Raw genomic sequence first — 21735 nt, 5'->3', positions numbered from 1 at the left:
ACAAGTTTTTAAGGATGGGTATATACCTCCACAGCAGATTGTCATGCATCACTCCCCTGCCCGGAAACCCCACCTACACACATACATTTTCCCCTTTGGGAGCTCCCTGTGTTGTGGATTAGCAGCGTTTGTGACTACGTTATGTCTGAAACCCATCTCTGGGGTTTGGCAAGCCAGGGGGCAGCACAATCTGAGGCCTGGGTCTGGAACTGGCTCTCAGCCGGGAGCTAATATAGAGCTGCCTTTTCGGGGTGGAGGACCATGGAGATGGCCAGTGGGAAGTTTGGAGGCCAGTGCCGGCCTGCAGGAACACTGAGAGTTTCAGAATTGAGAGCCCAGATGCAAATGCTGAGTCCACTGAGCAGGTGCGGGATTGTAAATGAGGGAGAACTGAATGGAAACTGGATTGAATCAGGAGCAGAAGAGAGGTTGCTGAATGATTGTCTCAAACAACACTGTGTATCCACTGCTCAAACTGTGAATGTTGAGCTGATTTATTTGGTCAAGGTGGGCTTCTCATAAACAGATTTATGTCATGATCCTTAAGTCACTCTATGACCAATAATTTTTTCAAAGTATCAGTTCAGCTAGAAATAGTTGGCATAGCTGATAAAACAGACTAGTTGTTGAAAGAACAAAGAATAGAGTTTAAAAGTAGGGTGTCCATCCTTGTTTGACATGTATAACTTAATTATAAATAGGGCTCCCTTTCACTCTCAAAGGTGCCCTTGATTTGGCCAAAAAAATAAAAATAAAAATTATATGGCTCACCTGTAAGAGAGTCTTGGAGTTCCATATTCTTCTAAACTGGAACTGGTCACACTAACTATATCAATAGACTTAATTAGAATTTCAAAAAATTAGGGAGGATATCCACCTATGAGGATAAAAGTAAAAATTATTTACCAAATTCATTCCTTACTTTGAGGGAACAGTTGTCCCACAAGCTGAAAGCTCTTTATAGCCAGGTAGTAGCAGCAAGGTTTAGCAGAAACTAAGTTCACCACTTTGGTCAAATGTATCTATTCCTAGGACTTCCCTGGTGGTTCCAGTGGTTACAAATTCACCTTAGCAATGCAGGGGATGCAGGTTTGATTTCTGGTCAAGGAGCTAAGATCCCACATGCTACAGGGCAACTAAGCCTGTACACTCTAGAGCCTGGGTGCCACAACTAAGAGTCAGATGCCGCAACCAAAGATCTGCATGACAAAACTAAGGCTTGCCACAGCCAAATAAATAAATTAATTACAAAATTTATCTATTTCTATGCCAGCCCCACCATAGCCTAATTAATAAAGTCTTTATATCTGGTAGAGAAATCATCTCAACTTATTCTTCTTTTCCAGTAAGATGTTAGCATTATTGACCATTTGTTCTTTTCATATAAATTTTAGCATCACTTTGCTGAATTTCTTGAAGCAAGTTGTTGAGATTTTGATTGCGATGACATTGAATTTAGGGAACAATTTTGAGGGGGAATTGATATCTTAATGATTTGGGAGGTCTTTCTCATCAGAAATGTGGTATATTCTTTGACTATTAGGTCTGAATGTCTTTCAATAAAGTTTTGTGGATTTACTCAGAAAGACCTTTCATGTCTTTTGATAAATAGTAAAGAATAGAGCCGTAGCGTTTGGAATCTGATACCAGACTCCCTGGATTTGAATTCTGTCATTTTTCACCTATTAAATGTAAACTTACATAACCTCCCTGTGCCTTAGTTGCTTCATCTTTAAAATAGGGATATACTTATGCTCACTTCAAAAGGCTATTTGGGCCTCCTTGGTGGCTCAGTGGTAAAGAAAAGGCTATTGTAAATAATAAATGAATTAATATGTAAAATATATAGCAACAGGTCTGGGAAATAATAAGAAACATAAGTATTTGCTGCTAATATTCCTAGGTTCCTTTTTTTTTATAATTACATTTTTCTACATGGACATGTAATTGACTTTAATATTGATTTTAAACTTAATTATGTTGTGGTCAGATAACCATTTGTTAGAAATTTCTTGAGGATTGCTTTATGGTTTACATTCAGTTTTCATAAATATTCCATGAGTTCTTCAGAAGAATGTATATTCTTAAGTTATTGGGTACAGATTTCTCTATGTGATAATTAACTTGAATTTATGAATTATGTTGTTCAAATCTTCTACATTAATACACTTAAAGTGTTTTCAGTTTCACTAGATTAGTGAATTAAATTGAGTTAGAAATATGGGAGATCTCTAAGCAATTTTATTTATTTAAAAAACATGTATTTATTTATTTGGCTGTCTGGGTTTTAGTTGCAACACACAAGATCTTCCGATGCGGCTACCGGATCTTTAGTTGAGGCATGTGGGATCTAGTTGCCTGACCAGGGACTGAACCTGAGCCCCCTTCACTGGAACCACAGAGTCCTAGCCATTGGACCACCAGGGAAGTTCCTCTATATAATTAAAAATTTTTACAACACCTACTGAAAATCATACATACAATCGCCATGAGGTTTCTCGGCTTAAATAAAACAGAAGGTTTCTTTGCTTTTTACCTGGATTAGATTGAGTCCTTGTGTTCAGTCCTTACATTTCTTCTTTCCGTCTTTCTTTATGTTCAGAGTAGCAGTTATTTATATTTCTGATTTTTAAAGATGAAATCATTGCACAACAAAATGCCACTATATTTCTACTAGTTTTTGTTGTTGTTGCTGTTGTTCTCTTAATCTCTCTGACTAATCCAGAATTGAGAGAGGTGTGTTGAAATCTCCCACTATGAGAAAGGACTTGTCTATTTCTCTCTATGGTTGTATCAACTTTTGATTTATATCATTTGAAGCTATTTTATTAGTTATATGCAATTTTCGAACTGTTACGTATCTTCCTGGGGAGTTGAAACTTCTGTTGTTATATTGGGATATTCTCTATCCACAAGAATGGGGTTTTTTTGGTCTCAAAGTCTGTCACTTCTGTATTATTATAGCTATCCCAACTCTATTTTGATTAGTGTTTGCATGGCTAGTTTTTCCTGTCCTTTTATTTTCCACCATTTCATTTCCTTAGGTATGTTTTTGGTGTACCACTTGTAAACAACATATAGTTGGATTTTACTTTTCATCCAGTCTGGCAAGTTTAATACAGTTACACTTACTGTGCTTATTGATGTAGTTGGGCTTTTTAAAAAACCATTGTACTTTGTTCCTTCTATTTGATTCACATTCTCTTTGCCTCTTCCAATTATCTTCCTGCCTTTTGGAGGCTGATGGAATACAGTTTTTTTCATTCCATTTTCTTCTGTTTATCTGAAAGTTTATCATTGTACTTCTATTGTTTTAGTGATCACCCTTGAAATTTGGAAATAATTTTAAAGAAGTCAATAATCAGTGCCTTAATCTCTCTCTTTGGAAGCATATACAGATCCTTAATATATTATAATTCTAGTCACTCTCTCACTCATCTTTAGTGTTTCTGTCTTTTTTTAAGCCATCAAATTTGAATTCTTACTATTTTATACAAATAATTTCACTTTTCTTCTTGTCTCTCTCATATTTTCTTTCTTGGAATAATCCCTCTTCCTGATAATTACCTTTGGAAGCTCTTTTGTTGTTGTTGTTCAATCACTCAGTCATATCTGACCCTTTGTGACCCCATGGACTACAGCACGCCAGGCTTCCCTATCCTTTACCATCTCCTGGAGTTTGCTCAAATTCATGTGCATTGAGTTGTTGAAGCCATCCAACCATCTCATCCTCTGTCATCCCCTTTTCCTCCTATCTTCAATCTTTTCCAGCATCAGGGTCTTTTCCAAATGAGTTGGCTCTTCACATCAGGTGGCCAAAATAGGAGCTTCAGCTTCAGCATCAGTCCTTCCAATGAATATTCAGGATTGATTTCCTTTAGATTGACTGGTTTGATCTCTTTGCAGTCCAAGGGACTCTCAAGAGTCTTCTCCAACACCACAGTTCAAAAGCATCAATTCTTCGGCACTCAGCCTTCTTTATGGTCCAATTCTAGTAAAAGTCTTTTAGTGATGATTTCAACTTTTATTTGCAAAAAAAAAAAATTTTTTTTGCCTTTGTGCTTGGAAGACAATTGTTCTGAGGATATGAGTTGGTAGTTTATTTCCTGTCAACACTTTGAAAATATCATTTCAGTTTTCTGGCTTCCCTCATTGCCCTGGAGACTCTACCTGTAATTTGTAGATCATTTTTTCCTGTTGCTTTTATGATTTTCCCTTTGTCTTTGGTGTTCTGTAGTTTCAATAAAATGTATCCAGGTAGGGATTTCTTTTTTATTTTATTTATTTTATTCTTATCATATTTATTTTTCTTGGCGTGTGTCATACTTCCTTTGTTGTGTTTCCTCAATTCTGAAAAATTCTGAGACTTTATTTTAGATATTGACTTTCTCTAGTCTCTTTTGTCTCCTCCTAGTGTTTGGTGTAGTCTGCAGGTACAAACAGGTGTACCAAGGCTTTCAGTGAAGTTGCTGTGTTCATAGAAGTCATTTAGGCACAGCCGCAATAATGCAACTAAGCACATCTGTAGGCTCTCAGTTGAGTGAGTTATTGCCTTTGTGCAAATTAGAAAAAAGTGCCCTTCAGCAGATTAGGGCAGTAGCTTTAGTGAGCAGAGAACATGGTCTGGGGAGCAGGGCCCAGCGTGGGTTTTGGTTACTTGCTAAGCCCTTAGCTGGGTGCCTTTAACCAATTGCAGTACCCTTGAAATGGTAAGACCTGTGGTAACTGGGTGCAGGGTCAAGATCAGAGGCATAGGAAGGAAGCCACAAAGGGCTACAGGACAACAGGGGAATCTTCATGTTGTGCAAAGGGAAAGATGGCTTGATGACAGGCAACAACACCTGCACACAGGCCCTGCCACCTCTCATGGCTCACTTTCTAAAATGGGGACAAGACATAGGCCCTGTATCCTAGGAACTATGTTGTTTCTGTGTATGGAGTTAACCTTTGTTTCTTTTTACCTACATTCTTTCTTGGGGGTGGGGGTTGTTCATATAAAAACAGATTATTTGGACATTTTTTACTAATGAAAAACATCTATGTAATTTAACCATTTAATTAGAAAAGCAATGAAAAGACTGCACATTACAAATGTTCAGCAATTTTCATTATATGAAATATATACACCAAGTGTTTCTGATCACCCAAATAGGTGCTTAGATACTAAGCAAACCCAGTGAAAAGAGAGGCATTGCAATTTATACTCAGCCACTTTTCACTGGGCACTAACACTGCGTAGGACTGGCCAGATCCCAAGCACTGTACCATGAATGTACAAGGGACATATTAGCAAAATACTAACATGGTAACCCTTGGGCCCTGAAGCTGGAAGAGGTGCAAGCCATCGAATCATACAACCCATCCTCTGATTTCACTTGGGATTCATCAGCCTAAACAACCTAGTCGAGTGTCATAATTGATTTGGGAGACTCATTTCCTTCCCTGGAAATCATTAAAGGTGGCCATGGCTTGCTGGAAGCAGCACTTTCTCTAAGGCATCCCCTGGACTCCTTCACGAGGAAGAAAGGCCCTGTCAGCAGGTGGCTGCTCAGCCCTGCTGGCCCAAGGCCTGCCCAGACCTGCCCTCTCCACAAAGGTGGCCAGTAGCTCCTCAGGCCTCCCCACTGGGCACCTTTCAGAGTGAACAAAAAGGGCATATTGCCATTCCTAATGGAGGCAGCCACCCTGGGCAAAGGGCTGGCCACTAGCGTCCTCTTGGCCATCACCCCAATTAGCAAGACATACTCCTTGCCAGTAAAGAATTTTCAGCAGGAAACTCTTTTGTGAGTGATTCAACTTCTCCCCTGTGTGAAATACTTAGAGATTGTGACTTCTTTCTTGAAGCCAATGCTAAATTCCTAATTAAATCCTTACCTTTGAGGTTTTCCAGCCAACTGAGAAAAACCCACTAGAGGTGGCCCTAAAGAATTTGCAATTCCTTCTGTTTGATTTTACCAGTGAGAGGTGAAGCTGGGAGCAGCCACCCAGCTCAGAATACCTTTGGAGTCACAAGAGGTAGTTCTCCTTTCCCAAGATTTTAATCCTCTTCTATTTAGGGTGGAAATAGCCTAAACCAAAATCTGAAAGAGTGGCATCAAGTCCTTATAAAGATGCTGAATTTTAAGGTCACAAATTGAAAGATGTCCAAGATTTAGTTTTAGGATGTTCATTCATCTCTATAGGTACCCTAAGCATGCCTCTCTGTCCACAGTGGAAATTTACATTTGAAATACACCCACTACAAGTATAAGACATCCTCAGTTTAGAATCACCTCCAGAGTTCTGAGCTAACCTCAAATCTATAAATGGCATTTCTAAAATCATCTAAGAAAAAAATGTCCATGCTGTTGGTGAGATAGAAATGGTGCCCTAACTTGCTCCTTGATTTAACCGTTATCACTGTTCTTCCATGTTCTCCATGCATCCAACTTAAATTTTCTTGCTGCCGTTTAAATTTCTTGTCTCTGTGGAGATGAATAACAGATGTTTCATATTTTTCAGGGCTTAAAAACAATATTTCTATGGGGTATGTAATCAAAATTTAATATTGTAGATTGCATATTTTATAGTAGCAGCTACTGCCCATAAATTGGCTCAAGCTGTAAATAAGCCAAACTTATATGCCATATATATATATTTAAATTTCTTTTTATATTTTATATGTTTTTAACATGCACTCTTAGCTGCAGTAGTTGAAGAGCACATGTCAAAAGTGCTGGATTGTGGCATTCTTATTCATCCCTTTCTTACTTACAGATTTTATGGGACTCAGAGGTTATTTTTCCCACTTGATCTTGCATCACTAAATAAATAAATATAGATGATTTTTGATGTATAAAGATAGATTTGTAAACACTGATCCTGCATTTAGATGAAAGAATTCTACTTATATTTTATTAGGTCTAAACTGACTCTTGAGGACTAAAGAAAAAAAATGTATAATTTATCAAGGAAGCTGCTTAAATGCAAAATTAATTAGACCAGAGGAGGTTGGACAAGGGGATTAAACCGTCATGCTGGGATTTGGATGGTTGGTGACAGATCAGATGGGCGAGGGAGGCCATGCTGGGGTGGGGATTCGTGCATTCGGTGTATCAGAGACTACAAGAAAGAATTCAGCTGAAGTAGTGATGATCAGACAAGAAAGTCAGACTTGTGAAGTTGAGCCAAGCTGAGAGGGAAGAATGCTCAGGAATGAGGGACTCAGACTGCTAAGACTGTAGGAATGGGGGAGAGACTGGGGATGGCTAAGAGACTGAGGATGAGTGGGTTTAGGCAACCAAAGGCAGGAACTGAGAAATTAGGCTGCATCTTGTGTTTCCTTCCCTGGAGAAAAAAACGGCCACCTACTCCAGCATTCTTGCCTGGAGAATCCCATGGACAGAGGAGCCTGGTGGGCTACAGTCCACAGGATTGCAAACAGTTGGACATGACTTAGTGACTAAACAACTTGTATGTATAGCAGATGCTAGCATCACCAGCAACAATGGAATTTGATTTTGAGCTGTTAGAGTGGAGGGAGCATTTATTAGCTTCTATCCAAGGGAGAGCTAGTCTCTGAGAGAAATCTAGTCTGAGCCTAAGGAAGCAAGGAGACTTGAGATGGGGAGCAAAAGGACAGGGGGCTGGAGGTACCCTCCAGAGCAAGTTTCCTTACTGAATGTGTCCATTAAAGACTGTGTAGAAGCAGCTGTGGAAATCTGGCCCGAAAGTTTCTGTCATCAAGATTAATTGCTGGTTAATATGTAGCCAGTGGTGGCTCAGATGGTAAAGCATCTTCTTACAATGCAGGAGACCTGGGTTCAATCCCTGGGTCGGGAAGATCTCCTGCAGAAGGAAATGGCAACCCACTCCAGTATTCTTGCCTGGAAAATCCCATGGACAGAGGAGCATGCTAGGCTACAGTCCATGGGGTCGCAAAGAGTTGGACACGACTGAGCAACTTCACTTTCACTTTCATGTAGCCAGTCCCATTTTTTACTTTTCACTAGTAATATAGTAAGAGTTGTATCTCTAGTCCTTTGTTTTACAATCACTAATCTTCAAAATATTCTGGTTTTGAATAGCTTCCTTGGTGGCTCAGACGGTAAAGAATCCATCGCAATGCAGGAGACCCAAGTTGGATCCCTGGGTCAGGAAGATCCCCTGGAGAAGAGAATGGCAACCCACTCCAGTATTCTTGCCTTGAGAATTCCATGGACAGAGGAGCCTGGCAGCTAGAGTCCATGGAGTTGCAAAGAGTCAGACATGACTGAGCAGCTAACACTTTATACTTATTAAGGAGATGATAAAATGGAAGCTGAGTTCCTCGTTCAAAGCCACAGGAACCTAAGTCATAAAACAAAAATGGGGAAATGACCAAATCTGTTGAGATGAAGAATGGACTGGATTCCAAGAGAACACTTCTGACGATGGACTTGTTTGTTATCCAGTGTTAGTTTCCTAGGTGTGGACATGTGTCAAACCCTTTTAGATTATACAATTGATTATATATCAAACATACTTCCATAAAGGTGTTCGAAATATGAAACAGAATAACAGATGATACCAATAGTTGATGAAAGTAAGTGGATGTAAACTGCAGGCTTTGCACAACCATATGACAATGAAAAAATGGGGGCCTGTGGGTACTAGATACCTCTTTGTTTTTGCTGTCAACAAGACTGAGGAAGAAATTTGAGTAAAAGAATAAATTCAAATAAAAATTTGAATCCTTGTCCAGGATTGACCCTCACCTGGCTGGCCTCCCTGGAAAGGAGTTGGCCTCCTGCAAAGTTCCATGGAAAGAGACTAGGCTCTAGCACTTAGAGAAATCAATCATTTGTGGTCAATTACAAGGCATGGAGCCTAGCTTCTCCCTGTCATGCCAGGGGGAGGCATGGTGCTTCATAACCTTAACACTGATGTGGTGAATGCTCCAGATAACTTGGCACTTGTGTAGCTGTAACTCAAAATCTAGACCTCCACCTCTGACCATCCTAGGGGAGAAACCAGTGACCCTATGTTATGAACCCTGACCCGCCAGTAGAGGCTTATGTCAAGGTTCTGTTGTACTATGTTGCTTTTGTATCCTGACCCTTAGTTATGCCAGGGGAGGGATTACGCTCTCTAAGGAAGTAGTTTAAGATCTCCTCAGCCTGAAGTTCAGATCCCTCTCCTTGAATCTGAAATCTGGCCTGGCTAGGTCTGTCTATGATGCTGTAGAGCTAAATGGGAGATGGGGACCTATGTCTCTTGTATCCATGAGTTTTCTTCACTGAACACTGGTATGAGTGTTTCTTGGCCAGTTGCCATTGTTTGCACAATATTGAGTGAATATACTGGTGTGTTCAGTTACAAATGCAGGGACTTTCATCCTCAACTCACTCTTATGGTTGCTCTGCAAACCACATACTCTTCTCTAGTCAGCTCCAAGCTAGATGTCAAGATTTACAGTTCTCTTTAAGTCTTCCACCCAGTCATGCTCCCACATTTGAGGCAACTTCGTAGAGAAACCAGACACCACTAGTGTGATTTCTCCCCATGAACATATCCTGTCTTTCCCCACTACTCCTTCATTCTTTCCAATTTCTGAAGGAAAAGAGGAGGTTATATTGTATAACAGATAGGAGGAGGGCGGCCTGGGTTCCTATCTTGTCCAGCATGGTAACCTCAGAAAGGTTATGTAACCTGTCTCAGTGTTCTCATCTGTAATACAGAGGTAATAATTGTATTGGTTTCATAAGTTATAGAAATAAATGAGAAAGTGAATGCTTACCATAGTACCCAGCCTATAACACATACTCAGTCCATATGGGCTGAAATCAATGCTGTGATGACTTCTTTCCAAGGCAACTCCACCTGCCCTCATGATGAAATTCTTGTTCCCATTTCTGGATCCTGGTTACAACATTCACTTCCCCCACTATATCTCCTCCCATCTTTAACTGAAATGTTACCTCCTCTGCAAAGCCATCTTGTCTGGCAAAATAAATTACATTTATTTGTTTGTATATCTGTCTCCTCTGTTACAGTCTGAATTCAGGGGCCAGATAATCATTTCTGTAGACCCCGATACCTAGGTGCTTACTTTGTTAAGTAAGTCAGATTCAGGAAGCAGTTAGATTTCCTCTTTTTTTTTTCCTGTTAGGAATCTGCCTCCAGTGTTATAAAGCCAAATGTGATAATAACTCCCTTTATTGTGGCAACCCACTCCAGTATTCTTGCCTGGAAAATCCCATGGACAGAGGAGCCTGGCGGGCTACAGTCGACGAGGTCGCAAAGAGTCAGACACAACTGAGCACGCACGCACACACTAGAAGTAGAATTGCTGGATCATGTGGAAAGTCTGTATTTTTGGGGGGGTGGGGGAGGCAGGGACTGCTGTGCTATTTTCCTCAGTAACTGTACCAGTTTGCATTCCCACCAGCAGGGTCCACAGGATTTCAATTTCTCCATATTTTCACCAACACTTTTTAAACTTTCTATTAAAATATGATAGCCATCCCAATGAGTGTGAAGTGATATCTCACTGTGGTTTTGATTTGCACTTCCCTAATGATTAGTAGGGCTTCCCAGGTGGCTCAGCGGTAAAAGAATCTGCCTGCCAATGCAGGAGACATAGGAGACGCCAGTTCAATCCCTGGGTGGGGAAAATCCCTGGAGGAGGAAATGGCAATCCACTCCAGTATTCCTGCCTGGAGAATTCTATGAACAGATGAGCCTGGCAGGCTTTAGACTGACTGAGCATAAACACATTGTCATGTTCTGTATTTTGAGAGGCAGAGAGCTGTAATGGTCAGCACATGGGTCTGGAGCCATTGAGCCCTGCGTCAGACTCATGGCCCTGCCATTTGTAAGCCTATGACTTTGGTCAAATGACTCTTTAAACCTCTGGTGCCTCCATTTGTTCATGTGAAAGTGGAACTAATTACAGTACCCACCATCATACTGTTGTTGTATTAAGTCAGATAAGGCATGGAAAAGTATGCAGTCCAATACTTGGGACCTTATCCGTTTCTATCATTATTGTTATTAGAATTGAGGAATCTCCAAAACTATGGTTCTATAGCTGCTAGAAAATCCACATGAATTGTTCTTATAGGTCAACAAGTAATGGTGCTGTCAAAGTGAAAGTGAAGTCACTCAGTCGTGTCCGACTCTTTGCGACCCTATGGACTGTAGCCTAACACGCTCCATCCGTGGGATTTTCTAGGCAAGAGTACTGGAGTGGGTTGTCATTTCCTTCTCTAGAGGATCTTCCCAACCCAGGGATCGAACTTGGGTCTCCTGCATTTTAGGCAGACGCTTTACCGTCTGAGCCACCAGGGAAGTCCTGTCAAAATTACAGTGGAAATAAAAAAGGAAAAGGAGAAACATATTTATTCTGTTCTTAGACTCTCTTTTTAGTGCATGCTTGAATGATCATCTGTATGAGTATGTGTGTTTTAAGTTTAATTCATACAATTAGCTTTTTATTTCACATCTCAAACAATTAAAGTACAAAGGGGAAAAACACTACAGTTTCCTCTTTTGAGAAACACAACTGAAGATGAAAAGGAACATATTTTCTAAGGCAGTTTAAATTTCACTGGGGATTTTAAATGCTATCATACACAAAATCTTTTTTATTTTTTTTAAAGGAGAGGTTTTTGTTTTTGTTTTTGTTTTTTTCTGGTTACACTTGGTCTTTGTTGCTGTAAGTGGGCTTTCTCTAGTTGCAGTGAGCAGGGTGCTACTCTTCCTTGTAGGGCACGGACTTCTCTTGTGATGGCTTCTCTTGTGGCGGAGCACAGGCTCTAGACATTTGGGCTTCAGTAGTTGTGGCACACAGGCTCAGTACTCACAGCTCTTGGGCTTAGTTGCTCTATTGCATGCAGAATCTTCCTGGACCAGGGACTGAATCTCTGTCCCTTGAATTGGCAGGCAGATTCCTATCCACTGCACCACCAGGCAAGTCCTACACAAAATTTTTATTCTTGCAAAGTAGTAAAAAATGGTATTTGATTACCATAAAAATTGAAATAACCCTCATTAAATATAAAATCTACCCTCTTGTGATTTTCTCCATTTTTAGCAAAAAGAAAAGATATTTCATCATGCCTACATATGTTCAAACTACTTTACCAAAACATATACAACATGCATAAAATGCAAAGGATTACTAACCTTATTATAGAATTAGCTCATAAAAATACAAATGCTTGCATAACAAATGGGCAGCAGACATGAACAGGAAATTCACACCATAAGAAATGCAAATGGCCAGTAAACAATAAAGTAACAAATACTATTTTAACAGGGCTTCCCTGATAACTCAGTTGGTAAAGAATCTGCCTCCAATGCAGGAGACTCCAATTTGATTTCCTGGGTTGGGAAGATCTGCTGGAGAAGGGATAGGCTACCCACTATTCTTGGGCTTTCCTTGTTGCTCAGCTGGCAAAGAATCTGCCTGCAATGCGGGAAACCTGGGTTTGATCCCTGGGTTAGGAAGATCTCCTGGAGAAGGGAATGGCTACCCACTCCAGTATTCTGGCCTGGAGAATACCATGGACTGTATAGTCCATGGGGTCGCAAAGAGTTGGACACGACTGAGGGACTTTCATTGATTTTAACATAAGAAGCTTATTTGACTTGGGTATGCATTTTACCACAAAATTCTTTTTTTTTTTTTTTTTTTTAAACACAGCATGTAGTTATATCATTATTAAGCTTGAATCGGTATGCTTTTTTACCTTTTTTTTCAGATTTATTTATTTGTTTATTATTTTTGGTTGCACTGGGTTTTATCACCTTTTTAAAAAACATTTATTTATTTTTTAATTTTGATTGCACTGGATCTTTGTTGTTTTATTGCATAGGCTTTCTGTAGTTTTGGCAAGCTGGGAGCTACCCTCTAGTTGAGGTGTGCAGGCTTCTCACTGTGGTAGCTTCTCTTGCTACGGAGCACATGGGCTCACAAGCTTCAGTATTTGTGGTGATGGTCTATGCACACCGGCTTCAGTATTTGTGGTGCATGGTCTTAGTTGCCCTTCAATATATGGGATCTTCCCGGACCAGGGATTGAGCCCATGTCACCTGCATTGGCAGAAGGATTCTTAACCACTAGACCACCAGAGAAGCCCACCACAAGTTCTTCATGATTCAATTACATTGAAACCAAACCTGCAGATCAAGAGAGAGTCTGTCTTCTCAGACAAGTTTATTATGTCAGTTTTACATGTTGTTCGAAACCCATGAAAAAAAAAAGAGATGGGAAGAGATATGAAATAAAACAAAAAGTAGAAACTTTTAAATATTCAAACATGAGGTCTCTGCTCTGCAGTTCCCGAACAAAGTTATTTTCAATCTCTTCCCAGGTTTTGAGTTTGTTAAAACTTTTTTTTTTTCATTGAGTTTGGTAAAACTTTTGACCTTATCTTTTTGCATCCTAACACCATTTTGCCATCTTGTTCTTTATCAGCCTTGTAGGTTGAAGCTTCTTTTTTGGTTTTGATGATGATAAGTGCCATTGTCTATGAGCAGAGACCTTGGTCTCTACCATGACCTAATTCTTGACTGTGTCTATTGTTCTTTCTCTCAAGTCCACCTAACATGAATTATATTTGATAATGTGGCTATTCCTGAAAGACTTCCTCAGTTATTATATTGTACTTATTTTTAAGTAATAAGAGTTTATCTTTGAAAAGTATCACCTGCCACTTTAATCATATATTGGAACTCTTACACATAAATAATATTTTAAATAGGGATCTTAAAGGAAGAGCCTAACACCTTTTTTCAGTGTGGAATTTTAAGTTCTCTTAATCCCTAATTCATTACACTCTGGCCACAGAGGTGACATTTCCTACGAGGTTTGGGAAATTTATGGCAATGCTAATAAAAATCAGTCCTTGACTTGCCACCCACGTGTTGTTTGAAGCTGTTCTTTTGGAACACCCGGAGACTGTGGCATCTTAGATTCTTGACTTGGTTGTCATTCATCCCACCCACCCTTCATTTTTCTCCGTTAGTAACTGGTTTCCTCTCAGTCCTAGTAACCCAGAGGCACAGAAGTCCAAAGGCAACAGTCAAATGGAAACATAAATCCCAGACCCTCACACCTGAACACACCACAGGCAAGCTGACTGCCAGACTAACTCTGGGAAGCAGCTGCTATCAAATTTCATGGATGAGACTTACCTTATACCAAAAAAAAAAGTCGCTGCCTAAAAAACAGGAAAACAGAGAAATTTATATATTTTGAAGTGGTTAATAGCTGTCAGGCCAGTTTTTTTATGTCATGCAAATGTTGGATCTTATCTGTAGCTCTGAGTGTGTGAGCAGTGTAAGTTCTTCCATTTGCTTTTTTCATTTAGAAGTTAGTGGTTCTCTTCGGAATTCTAAGAAATGTCTTTCAGAGACAGAAGAGCCCTACAATGTTGTTACTGTTATTTATAGTTTCAGATTTTTAAATCTTTGTATTCTTTCATATTAAAGCTGTCAGAACTCAGTCTCCCCAAATGACTTTGCCTCCTAGCATCTACTTGATAAAACTGATTCAGATGTAGGACCTGCTGGCAAGGTGTCTCCCCCACTGCCGGGAGACCATGCTCAGGAGTTTGGGAACCACTGCCCCTCAGTAATGAAAACTTGTCTTCTCATCAGTGTAATATGCCAGGCCAAAGAGAAGTTTTGATATCTGGCTGAGGGAGGGTTGCACAGCAGTTTCCCATCGTTTGTGCTCTGGACCCTTAGTTTTTTGCAAGATGCCCATAGGAAAGATTTTTGTGGTCAAGTCAGTTATGGAAACCTCTGCCTTTGAGCTGTTTATAGATTCACAGTGCACATTAGCATGAACATGCTCTGCGACTTCCTGTGTTTTTTTTTAAAAAAAAGACTCTGTTTAACTGTTTAGCTTAGTGATTTCCAATTTTTTTTGACCACAGAATCTTGTTGGGGGAAAACATTACTAATATTTCATAGAACCGGTATGCTACAGCAAACAAAGAATATACTGATGGACAGTGTTAGGAGGATGGATTAGATTAACAATAGGAAGAATAGATTTGGAGTCACAGATCTATATTCACATTGAACTGCTGTTTACCAAAATATATATAATATAATAACTTATCTATTACTGTTGGTGGCACTGGGTCTTCATTGCTGTGCTCAGCCTTTCTCTAGTCGCAGTGAGGGAGGGCTACTCTTACTGGTGGTGCTCGGGCTTCCCACTGCAGTGGTCTCTCTTGTTGTGGAGCACAGGCTCTAGGCTCACGGGCTGCAGTAGTTGTGGTGCATGGGCTTAGTTGCTCCACAGCATGTAGAATCTTCCTGGACCAGGGATCAAACCAGTGTTCCCTGCATTGGGAGGCAGATGCTTATCCACTGCACCACCAGGGAAGTTCCAACAACTTTAATTTTAGATCTCCAGACCTCTCTCATCCTCAGTTGGAAAAAAAAGGAAGTAGCAATACTATTGATTACACAGATGGCTGGTGAGATGAAAGGAGGCAGTGTGTGGGAGGCTGTGGAACTAGTGCTTGGTACAGTTTTGGTCAAATATTGACTCTTCTTGAGGAATGAACACTGGAACTAAATGACACAATGGGGTACATGGCACAGAGTAATTGACAGAAGCCCTGCTGCCGTCTGACATGCACATATATGCTGTGTGTGATGGCTTCAGGCAGGGTTGAGAATAGCAGCTTATTGATGAGCTTGGTGCAGTGGAAAGGGATACGGGCATTTCTATGCCACCAAATTGGCCTTCTTCAGAGTCAGTCAATACTGGCCATCTGGAAGTCACAAAGGATCAGGACAAGTACTCTCATAACGCTGAATCAACTGTATTTTTCTCAAAAGGCCAGCAAGATCATTAATTGTGGAGATTTAGTACACTCTTTCCTCCGAAGGAAAAACACAAATCTTTCAATCTCAGCTTTGGCTTGTGATATTTTCTCCTTAGACAACCAAGCAGCTAACATTGACTAGGAGATCTTTTCTGGATGATTTTGAGACTTTTTTTGTAGACCGGGGGAATATTTTCATTTGAATGTCTTGGCATACCTCAAAAAATCATCTCAGTTTGTTAAGCTGTAGTTTAAATGAAAACACATTATTTTTTAAATGATCTTTTTTTTTTTAAGTTTTAACCTTTTTGTTTCGTATCAAGATATAGCCGATTAACAATATGATAATTTCAGGTGAACAGCAAAAGAACTCAGGCATACATATACATGTATGAACTATCTCTGCAGTAAACTTTCTATATACATGTGGTACCCAGCAGTATATAGTTAACTCCTCGGGAGTTCGTTGCTAGCTCTTTCTGCTGAATTTCCATTTATCTCCATTAATAGATTCATTAATTAAAAGTTCTCAAAGAGTCTTACAAATGAACTGTGGTAGGCATGGAGCTGCTCCACCCATAGCCTCTTTAGTGTGTACACTGCTTCCCAACATCTAGGAGGGCCATCTGCAGAGACTTCAGTTCTCAGCTCCTGAAGGATTCACCTCAGTTGCCCGCCTCAGGTCACACCCTCCTCAAGACTGTCCACATCCAATGACTGATCCAGGCAGAAGTAAAAATGCTCTCCACTTTGGTCCAACATGAGATAGCTCTATTGGCCAATATGTGCTTCAACACCCCTCTCTGGGTGGGCCATGGCTTTGTCAGGCCTGAATTGCAGTTGGACCTGCAGTGGTCTGCAAAAAAAATTGACCAGCAAAAAAAAAAAAATGCAATTTGCACCTTGATGCTGGGAACGATTGAGGGCAAGAGAAGAGGGTGACAGAGGATGAGATGGGTGGATGGCATCATTGACGCAGTGGACGTGAGTTTGAGCAAATTCCAGGAGATAGTAAAGGACAGGAAAGCCTGGCATGCTGCAGTCCAGGGGCTTGCAAAGAGTCAGACATGACTTAGTGACTAAACAACAACAACGATTTGACCTTTGCTTAATCCTACTCCCTTTACCTCCTTTTTACAGATATGGATTCCAAAATCTTAGCATCTGCTTCTGGAGAAGCTAGTCTGTGCTAGAGGTTGGAGCTTCTTTTTACTCCTAAATATCTAGGCTGTAATCATGAATACTGCATTCTCTCTTTGATTGTAAGTTCTTTGTGGGCAAGAACTATATAGAGACTTCTATATCTATGCCAGTTTCTACTGTTGTGCCATGGACAAAGAAGACAGCTGTTAAACATGTTATGAATGAAATGATATGTTTTTTATTCAGGTGGACAGCATGCTTCTCTTTTTGAAACACGTTTATACTGAGGAAGTGGTCACAAATTAAGAGAGCCCTGTTGGAACACTAAAATTTCTGTCAGTCCTTTCAGCCTTTTTATTGAGTCTCTCTGTGTCCTCTTACTCTGGAAATTTTCAGGATGTAGTTTTTACTTCCTTCCCTTTTTCATTCTATCTGCGTCCAAAGCTAACACTGACGTCCAGAATTCTTCCACCTATATCCTTCCACATTCTTCCATGATAGCTGAAATGATATTTTTCTTTATGAATTGTTATGCACAGCAACATTTTTGGCTAATGCATTCAAGAATTGTGAATGCCATTTTCCCCTTAAATAGGTCCCTTTAGACAAATAACTGCCAAGCATTTTTTTCCTGTGAATATGTAAATAGGTTAAAAATGAAGATGCAGCCAGTGTTGTGTGAATATTATTCCAACATTACACTTAAGATCCTTTCAGCCCCATTTGCTAACATTTTGTACTCCCAGCCAAAGTGCCAAAAATTGCTCTCTCCTCATGCAATTTTCAAAAATTTTGCTGGCACAAAATGAAGTAAAATCTCTATCTGCAGGAGAGAGCAAACTTCATTTAGTGTGTTTTACAAAGTGCTAAATAGGTTTTCTATTTTGGGAGTAGAGTGGCAGAATGTGTGCTTCCTGCTATCCTGATCAAACATTTGCAATTCCATTCCTGCACAGATCACACATTCCAGGTTGGCTTTGGATATATTAACATAATACTTGTTATTTTATTCAAAAGAAAAGAAAAACAATTACAATATGTTCAAGGGACGTGATGTCAGTACTGGAAAGTTATTTTTCCTTGCTGTTAATTTTTTTCCCCATTATTTAAAATAAAATAGTGGTTACAGTCCCTACAAGAGGCTTTTCAACGAATTTCAACTGAATTCAAGTGATTTCAAAATTAGAGCTCTTATTTCCTATTTTCTAGTGCATCCTCCAAAAGAAAAAAAATGTGTCATGGTCTCACTGCTGAGAAATTTAGGATCCTGGATCCCCCAGCTTTATTTCAAGTAGTCCATTAAATCTGTATCTGGCAGAAACCATACATGACTAAATAGTCACAGAATATATTTTCTAGAAACAAAGTACTTGTCTCATAATAAAAACAAAAATAATAATAGCTGATATTTATGGATTGTTTGAAGTGTTTCAGAGTGTTTAGGGCTTCCCAGGTGGCACTAGTGGTAAAGAATCCACCTGCCAATGCAGGAGATGCAAGTGTTGTGGGTTCGATCCCTGGGTTGAGAAGATCCCCTGGAGAAGGAAATGGCAACCCACTTCAGTATTCCTTTCTGGAAAATTCCATGGACAGAGGAGCCTAGCAGGCTACAGTCCATGGGGTTGCAAAGAGTCAGACATGACTGAGTGACTGAGCACGCACACATAGAATGTTTCAAGCATTATTCTAAGAACATGACCTGTATTATCTCATGGAAGTTCACATCCACCTTCTGAGATTTGTTGTTATTTAGTCACTAAGTCATGTCTGACTATTCGCGACCCCATGGACTGCAGGATGCCAGATTTTCCTGTCCTTTACTGTCTCCCAGAGTTTGCTCAAATTCATGTCCATTGAGTCAGTGATGCTATCCAACCATCTCATCCTCTGCCCCTCCTTCTCCTTTTTGCCTTCAGTCTTTCCTAGCATCAGGGTCTTTTCCAGTGAGCTGGATTTTCACATCAGGTGGCCAAAGTATTTGAGCTACAGCTTTAGCACCAGTCCTTCCAATGAATAGTCAGGGTTGATTTCCTTTAGGGTTGACTGGTTTGGTCTCCTTGCAGTCCAAGGGACTCTCATGAGTCTTCTCCCATTTTTTATTATCCCCATTTTTCAGGTGAGGAATTAAAGGAAGTTAAGGAACCTGGGCAAGTTAGTGAGCATATGAGCTGTGATTTAGAACTTGGTTTGGATCCAGACCCTGCATTCTTTATTAGTAGGCAAAACTGCCTCACAAATAAGGCGAGTGTAGAGTGAGAGTACCTTACATGCCTAGTGGGGTTTACCATTTAGTCCATGAGGAAACTTGGCTGAGAGAGCATGAAAACAAAGAATTAGGGGAGGAAGCAGAACACCACACAAGAGGTTGAAATATGTGACTTCTTTGTAAATGTTTCCATATGACAGCCTAAAACACATTTGTTAAGAGTATCTGTATACTTTTCCAGCTTCTCCCAGTGCTTAATGTGTGGCTTTTGTCAACACCCAGCTGTTACTTGAAAGGAAGTTCCCTTGAATGTCAATGAAGGTAAGAGAATTGACCTAGGCAGTTAATTTTTGGAGAGTAATGATGCTAGTGAACATTAGCCTCTTTAGATATCTACTAATTCACCTTTCAGAAGCAGTAAAAAAAATAGATAAGTAAAAGTTAACAGTTAAAAGAGATAAATTGCGAGGTTCTTAGATGGGGCTCTAATTGCATCACTAATCCATAGAGCCGTCTTCCAAGTATATCTGCCTTTGTGTGGAAGTATCCTAAAGTCATATTGCCCATGTCATCCGGGTCAAGGATGGTGGTGAAGGTGTGTAAACAACCAGCAAGTATCTTTTATGTATGGTCCTTGTTTTCAAAAAAGTTCACATTTATACGACTTCCCTGGTGCTCTGTTTGTTAGGTCTTCACCTTCTAGTTCAGGGAGTGTATGTTCAATCCCTGGTCAGGGAGCTAAGATTCCACATGCCTTGTAGCCAAGAAACCAAAACAGGGAACTCAAATCTGGGCTCTGTAACAACCTAGAGGAGTGGAGTGGGGAAGGAGATGGGAGGGAGGTTCAAGAGGGGGAGGATATATGTTTACCTATGGCTGATTCATGTTGATGTTTGGCAGAAACCAACAAAATTCTGTAAAGCAATTATCCTTGAATTAAAAATTAAATTTAAAATTAAAAAAACATAAAACAGAAGCAATATTGTAATAAAATTCAATAAAAGCTTTTAAAATGGTCCACATTAAAAATCTTTAAAAATTTTTATATTTGTAATTGGTGTAAAAAAAATCTATGCTTATAATTTTTTTAGAAGAGAAGAAACTCAAGACAATACATTGTAAGAGAACTAAAATAACATGTGCCCCAGACAGTAGTAACTACTAATTCAGAGGAAAGAGAAAGATCATTATGGTCTGAGGACTCAAGAGAACTTTGAACTGAGCTTTTAGGGATGAGCAGGATTTGGATAAGTCTAGAGTAGATAAAAGATCACCACTTTTTTTTCTTTTTTTTGGTAAAGGGCCAGAGAGTAAATATTTTGTGCTTTGTGGGCCACTTGTGGTCTCTGTTGTAGCTCTTCAACTCTTCCATTTTAGTACAAAAGCAACCAGAGAGAAATAGGCAAATGAATGGACTGAGTTGTGTTCTATCAAAACTTTACAAAAAGAGACAGCAGGCCAGGTTTTGAATGCAGCCTGTAGTTTACTGTCCCCTGGTCTAGATCATGGAGAAGGACATTGTAAGAAAGAGGCGTGATCAAATGTATAGGGAGGGATGTATTCCTGGGACAGTGAAATATGGACGAAAGATAATGAATCAGTAAAATATTTTAACATGTGAAAGAAACCTTATCATGATTAAATATTCTCAGAATATATATATTTTTTTTGTGAAAGATAGATGTATCATCATCTCTACCCATGAAAGATGGCATTCTACTAGACTGAAAAGATGCTACCTCTACTTCCTGAGTCCAGACCTTTATCACCTTACACTGGAACTCCTGAAGCAGCTCCCTAGTTCTCCTATTAGCCTCTCATTCCTACCTGGGGAAAAAAAAAAAACCCTACTCTGTCATGCCATCTTCATATACTGCTGAGTTTTCTCATCTGTATTTAGAAGTGGGAATGATGTCCAGGTCTTTTCCCATTATTCTTAAATAGAAAGATGGTAGAGAATTGGTTGTTTGAAGGGAAAAACTAATAAATCTCTAGCTAGCTTAATCGAAGAAAAATTGAATGAAATAGCCAAAGTTATGAATAAGAAAAGAAATATGGTGGTGGATATAAAGTGTTAGTCACTCAGTCATGTCTGACCCTTTGTGACTCCATGAATGGTAGCCCAATAGGCTCCTTTGTCCACGGGATTCTGTAGGCGAGAATACTGGAGTGGGTAGCCATTCCCTTCTCCAGGGGATCTTCTGGACTCAGGGATCGAACCCAGGTCTCCTGCATTGTAGGCAGATTCTTTACTGTCTGAGCCACCAGGGAAGCCTAGTAAATAAAACCTTGAAATTTTTTTCAGGAAAGTGTGTTATCAAAATTAAGAAGTAGAAAATTTGATAGCTGAAGAAACAAATTTGAAGCTTTTACAATGTTACTTTGGAAAAGCTGATCTTGGAAATTTTGAGTGAGCGCTTTCAAAATTTTAAGGAAGATATTACTCCTGGTTCTTTTAAGTTGTTCCAGAGCATAGGGGAAAGATGGGAAACTCAAAATTCATTTTATAAAGATTATATAATTTTGGTACTAAACCTGACAAAAATTGAATAATGGGAAAAAACCTGGACATCA

The 21735-nt window shown here is 39.7% G+C and overlaps 1 protein-coding gene and 1 non-coding gene across 5 annotated transcripts in view; one reads left to right on the top strand and one right to left on the bottom strand.

The window, feature by feature from the left end:
- The window catches only part of SEM1 (SEM1 26S proteasome subunit), a 353898-nt gene that overhangs the window by 49579 nt on the left and 282584 nt on the right, over positions 1–21735 (top strand). For 3 of the 4 annotated variants that reach the window (XM_081531548.1, XM_081531547.1, XM_081531549.1), the window contains one exon: positions 8067–9992. The gene's annotated coding sequence lies outside the window, so the exon portion shown is untranslated. Of the gene's footprint in view, positions 1–8066; positions 9993–19402; positions 19483–21735 lie in introns of those variants that run through there. The other variant, XR_014066093.1, reaches the window with a different exon arrangement.
- On the bottom strand, positions 11239–11310 carry TRNAF-AAA (transfer RNA phenylalanine (anticodon AAA)). The gene has a single exon. It is a non-coding gene; the product is annotated as a tRNA-Phe (tRNA).

The sequence above is a fragment of the Giraffa tippelskirchi genome, chromosome 10 (assembly GCF_054371585.1).
Source record: "Giraffa tippelskirchi isolate mGirTip1 chromosome 10, T2T-mGirTip1v1.2.pri, whole genome shotgun sequence".
Lineage (NCBI taxonomy): Eukaryota > Metazoa > Chordata > Mammalia > Artiodactyla > Giraffidae > Giraffa > Giraffa tippelskirchi.
This window is presented reverse-complemented; position numbering and strand designations above follow the sequence as displayed.